General features: G+C 46.6%; 1 pseudogene; it reads left to right on the top strand.

Annotated features, from left to right (window-relative positions):
• Positions 1 to 653: 653 nt before the first annotated feature.
• LOC137340243 (interferon-induced protein with tetratricopeptide repeats 5-like) lies at positions 654 to 5,589 on the top strand (annotated as a pseudogene).
• The last annotated feature ends 411 nt before the right edge of the window (positions 5,590 to 6,000 follow it).

Raw genomic sequence — 6,000 nt, 5'->3', positions numbered from 1 at the left:
CGGAGTGCCAAGATGGTGTCTTGAATGCCCATGCATGTTTCTAGCGTGATGTGCGCTGGACGCCATCTTGGTAAAGGTATTAGTGCATGCGCAGAGACCGAATGCCGGCAGCGTGTAAAGTAGGGAGAAAATGCATACAATCAGTGTGCAACGATGATTTAAAGTGAAAGACACCATTTTGGAACTTAACGCTCCACTTAATGCACAGTCTTAACCACGCACACCTGAACATGTCTTAGAGTGCCTGGAGGACCCCCCACCGGCGCTATTTAAAGGGATAATGCAGGTGTTGCAGGTTAGTTGCTGGATTATTGCTGCTGGTAGAATAGGATGTGTTTTTTGAAGCTCCATATACTAACTGAGAGTTGCTGGAGCATATTTGAGAGTGGTTTGGCAAGTACTGCTTTACCGTGGTCGAACAAGATTCCTGGCAGCCATGGGTAGTCTGCTAGGGCTCCCGCTGGGCTTTGAACACGACTGGGAGCATAGAGAGGCCACACATAGCAGGTTAAGCTGCAAGGAGAGGGAGAAGGAGGAGGCACAGGGCACTGAGCAGGAGGCCATATCCAATGAGGGCCTTCAGGGACCAATTCTCTTACCTCAACATGAACAAGGAGCAGTGCATCTGAAGACTGAGGTTCACCAAGGAGGTCATGACAGAGATCGGTCAACTGCTGCAGCCACGACTACAGCCTCAGAGCAGGTCAAGGACAGCATTGCCTGGGGCTGTGAAGGTAACTGTGGTGCTGAACTTCGACGGCTCTGGATCATTTCAGGCCTCTGCTGACGACACGTGCAACATCTCGCAGTTTGCAGTGCACTGCTGCATTAGGAAGGTTACAGACGCACTATACAAGATGAGGAACAGGTTCATCACATTCCCTCTTGATAGAGACAAGCAGAAAGAAGCGAGGGTTTGCTTGCATTACCGGCTTCCCCATGGTGCAGGGTGCCAGTGACTACACACACATTGTCTTGCATGCTCCGCATATCAACTCGGCCGTCTTCGTGAACCGATAGGGCTTCCACTCCCTCAACGTGCGGCTGGTGTGCGACCACATGCAACATATCATGGAGGTCGATGTCCGTTACCCTGGGAGCAGTCACGATGCCTTCGTTATGCAGTTCAACCAGCCAGCTATCTTTCACCTGGCTCGGCAAGTCAAAGGCTGGCTACTGGGCAACAAGGGCTATCCCCTCTTGTGGTGGCTCATGACTCCAGTGCAGCATGCACGTACATGTGCAGAGCAGGCCTACAATGGGAGCCATGCTTATACACGCAACGTCATGGAGCACACCATAGAACTCCTGAAACAACGCTTCTGCTGCCTGGACCGTTCTGGAGGAGCCCCGCAGTACTCCACTGAGCGGGTGGGAAGATTCGTGGTGGTATGCTGCACAACCTCGCCATCATGAGGGACCAGCCCTTACCACCGATGATCAGACAAGGCCCTGAACCAGAGGGTGAGGAGGAGGTGGAGGAAGAGGCTGAGGAGGAGGAGGGGGAGGAGCCAGTGGAGGAAGACGCAAGGAGACAACAGGGTACACCCGCCTTGTCTGCAAGGGCTCTGCGTGCTCACCTGACCCGTGTCCACTATCAATAATATGAACTACATCCCCCAAGTCACCAACAGTCCTACACTCCCCACCTGTCCACTCCCACATGACCATCGAATCACCCTCCATCTGATTACACATTGGTGTCCCTCTCAGCTCATCGCGCAAGTGAAAACACCTGCACAGGAAGCACTGGGCGCGGGTTAGTCACGGATCGCGGTACGGGCATCCGGTTATTAGTCGAATCCAATTTAACCCCCAGTGTGTCTGTGTGAAGCTCGCTGGTCTGCATCCAAAATGTGATGGTTCATCGAGGACTGATTTTCCAGATAATAACCAGCAGTCTAATTTCCGTGGCCTCTGTGGAGCCGCTCCACTTTGAGGCTGACGGGTATAGTTTATAGAGTGGGTCGTGCTGCCTGCCCAGGAAAGTGAGCCCAGACTAGTTCTGTCCTCCGACTCATACTGACTGGAAATGAACAAGATAAAAGACGGCATTTAGTTTCCTTTTAAAATTAAACCGAGCTGATCTCCATTGATAATTTCATTCCTTTGACTGAGTTATCGAAGAGGCAAATGTGAAACTAAATGAATGCAGATTTATTGCTTTCAGCATATTGAACGAGAAATACCATTTCAATGCATATTGCTTTAGTTTATTAAATCAGATCTCTCATTTGTATCTCATAATTTATTATACTTGACCTTATTGGGTATTATTTATTAATTATGTGATAAATTTTTACCAGTTACATGACTTTTTCATTTTCAGATGCTACAGATTTTGATAAATGTTCTGGAAAAATATATCAAGATATCTAAATAATGATTATTTTCCTATTTTAACACTAAATCTTAGGATTCTGAATTATTATTAATGATGAATACAAAAGGGTAAATTTTGCACCAGAGTTGTAGCTGCTGAGGCCTGTTCTCGGCCTTCTTAGAGCTGACATGTCGTAGCTTTGGCTGCATTACTGAACTGTCGGTATGTTGTGTGCTGTGGTTTAGTGGCTAATACCAAGCCACTAATACCTAATGGAAAAAAAGAAGCATCATCACCTATGGAAACTATGCCTGGGTATATTATCACATGGGCCAACTGACAGAGGTCCAGTCCTACCTCGACAAGCTGGAGATGATCTGTAAACGATTTACTAATGGCTCTCGGTACACAGCAATGATACTTGAAGTATACGGGGAGAAGGGTTGGTCACTGTAGACTACTGCTGGTCAGTACTATGAAGAGGCAAAAGAATGTTTTGAGACAGCTCGGTAGGAAGATCCTGATGAAACTGAATGGAATGTTGGCGATGCGACTGTTCTGTTTCGTCTGGAAGGGTTTTCTTGTACCTCAGAGAGTGGTGAACACAGTCAATCAATGAAACAGTTGCGACATGTGCTGGAGCGGCACTTACTCACCAATAACCTGCTCACCGATGCTCAGTTTGGGTTCCGCCAGGACCACTCGGCTCCAGACCTCATTACAGCCTTGGTCCAAACATGGACAAAAGAGCTGAATTCCAGAGGTGAGGTGATTGACTGCCCTTGACATCAAGGCAGCATTTGACCGAGTGTGGCACCAAGGAGCCCTACTAAAATTGAAGTCCATGGGAATCAGGGGGAAAACTCTCCAGTGGCTGGAGTCATACCTAGCACAAAGGAAGATGGTAATGGTTGTTGGTGGCCAATCATCTCAGCCCCAGGACATTGCTGTAGGAGTTCCTCAAGGCAGTGTCCTAGGCCCAACCATCTTCAGCTGCTTCATCAATGACCTTCCCTCCATCATAAGGTCAGAAATGGGGATGTTCGCTGATGATTGCACAGTGTCAGTTCCATTCACAACCTCTCAGATAATGAAGCAGTACGAGCCCGCATGCAGCAAGACCTGGACAACATCCAGGCTTGGGCTGATAAGTGGCAAGTAACATTCACGCCAGAAAAGTGCCAGGCAATGACCATCTCCAACAAGAGAGAGTCTAACCACCTCCCCTTGACATTCAACGGCATTACCATCGCCGAATCCCCCACCATCAACATCCTGGGGGTCACCATTGACCAGAAACTTAACTGGACCAGCCATATAAATACTGTGGCTACAAGAGCAGGCCAGAGACTGGGTATTCTGCAGCGAGTGACTCACCTCCTGACTCCCCAAAGCCTTTCCACCATCTACAAGGCACAAATCAGGAGTGTGATGGAATACTCTCCGCTTGCCTGGATGAGTGCAGCTCCAACAACACTCAAGAAGCTCGACAGCATCCAGGACAAAGCAGCCCGCTTGATTGGCACCCCATCCACCACCCTAAACATTCACTCCCTTCACCACCGACGCACCGTGGCTACAGTGTGTACCATCCACAGGATGCACTGCAGCAACTCGCCAAGGCTTCTTCGACAGCACCTCCCAAACCTGCCCCTCCACCACCTAGAAGGACAAGAGCATCAGGCACATGGGAACAACACCACCTGCACGTTCCCCTCCAAGTCACACACCATCCCGACTTGGAAATATATCGCCGTTCCTTCATCGTCGCTGGGTCGAAATCCTGGAACTCCCTTCCTAACAGCACTGTGGGAGAACCTTCACCACACGGACTGCAGCGGTTCAAGATGGCGGCTCACCACCACCTTCTCAAGGGCAATTAGGGATGGGCAATAACTGTCGGCCTCGCCAGCAATGCCCACATCCCGTGAACGAATAAAAAAAAAGATGACTCTGTAGCCATGGTGCTGTTGGCTCTAAAACTACAAGAGTTCAATCAAAAGGAAGAAGCACTCAAATTAGTTGAACGAGCATTGCAGATGTCCCCTGATCTTCCATATGTAACTCGATATGCAGCAAAATTTTTGAGAAGAGAAGGATCTGTGGAAAAATCTTTGGAGCTCTTGAAGAAAGCATTAGAAATTACCCCAAACTCTACCTTCTTACACCACCAAATAGGTCTGTGTTACAGAAGCAAACTATTTCAACTGAACAAAAATCCAGGCATTAAAGACCCTCGCAATCCTGCTTTTCAATAGAAAACTGAGTGATCAAACTATGCAAGTATTATTTTGAAAGGTCATTTGAGCACCGTCAATTAACATTTATTATTGCACAACTGGATTTTGCAGGAATCTGTTCATTAAATGGAGAATATCTCAAAGCAGAGGAGATCTACAGCAATCTACTGAAATTAGAGGATAATCGCCCTGATAATATGCAGGCAGTATGTTTCCAGGCTGGGATATTTGATCTTCATCGCAAAAGGCCTGAATCAAATGCCATTTTCTGGAAGGACTTAAAATCCAAAGTGGCACAAAAGAATGGGAAAAGTGTCGCACCAACTTGAGAAAGATTGCAGCAAAACAAATTGACAGGAATCCAAGAGACAGCAAGGCCTTTGGTATTCTTGGGTTACTGCACCAGCTGGATGGGGAGAAGCGTGAAGCTATTGGATGCTTCGAAAAGGCCTTGGAGTTTGATGGTGATAATGATGAATATCGAAGTGCTCTTTGTGAATTACGCCTTTCTATCTAGGTCAACACTGACTTTCCCAGCTAAAAATAAACACAGAGTTTGAAAGATCCATTAATAATCTCTGATCTGTGAACAAGTTTGGCAGGGTACTCATCTGACTTAACTTATTTAACAAACACTGTTAATACTTTCATTCTAAGCAACCTTTTGTTTGTACATGCATAAATATTCGTGAGTACAGTCCCCACCACTTATAGTGGGCGTGTTTGTGCGAATGCGATTTGCCAAATATACACGATGGCCGGAATAACATCTGAAGAAAGTTTATTTTCTCTCTCCCACTCCCTGTAACGAGCCCCCCGCAGCTCCCCGATTTGCAGCCTTTTCAATGGAAGCAGTTAAATTTCTCCGGGTGATTTGTGGCTAAAGGATATAAAAATAGATTAAAATGGTTACAAATAACAAAGCTTTTAGTTGCAGATACAGATTTTCCAACCAGAAATGTTAATTTGCTGTATTATCAGAGACTGAGTGTTAAAATAACCAATAAAAAGAAACTGTAGCTACGATTTTATTTGTGTCATTGATCTGTGCTAATGCTGACGGTAAGTGCTGTTCATAGTCCAATCTTTGAGATGGTGAACTGTACCAGCTCTGTAAGGAACATTCAGACCAACCTTTAACACTGGCAGTAAACTTAACAGCTGTTGTTTGTGGAGTGAAACATGGCACTTGCACTGCTAGCTGTAGTCATAACGCTGTTAGAGAAAGGTTAGAAAGGAATGGTTGGGAAGGTCCAGATGATTAGGACAATGGAGGAACTTAACACTGGGAGAGGCTGCAGAGGCCTCACATCATATTTAGACTTATTGGAAAAGCAGCATCTGGAAGTGGTCAGGCTTTCCGTGGAGGTATTGTCTCAGGTTTGTGTACAATGCAGGAAACTGATATAGATGTATTGCAGGATGTCCAGTGCCCAT

This window comes from Heptranchias perlo, chromosome 21 (genome assembly GCF_035084215.1).
Source record: "Heptranchias perlo isolate sHepPer1 chromosome 21, sHepPer1.hap1, whole genome shotgun sequence".
Taxonomy (NCBI): Eukaryota; Metazoa; Chordata; class Chondrichthyes; order Hexanchiformes; family Hexanchidae; genus Heptranchias; species Heptranchias perlo.
Note: the sequence above shows the minus strand (reverse complement) of the source record. Positions and strands in the feature narration are given on the sequence as shown.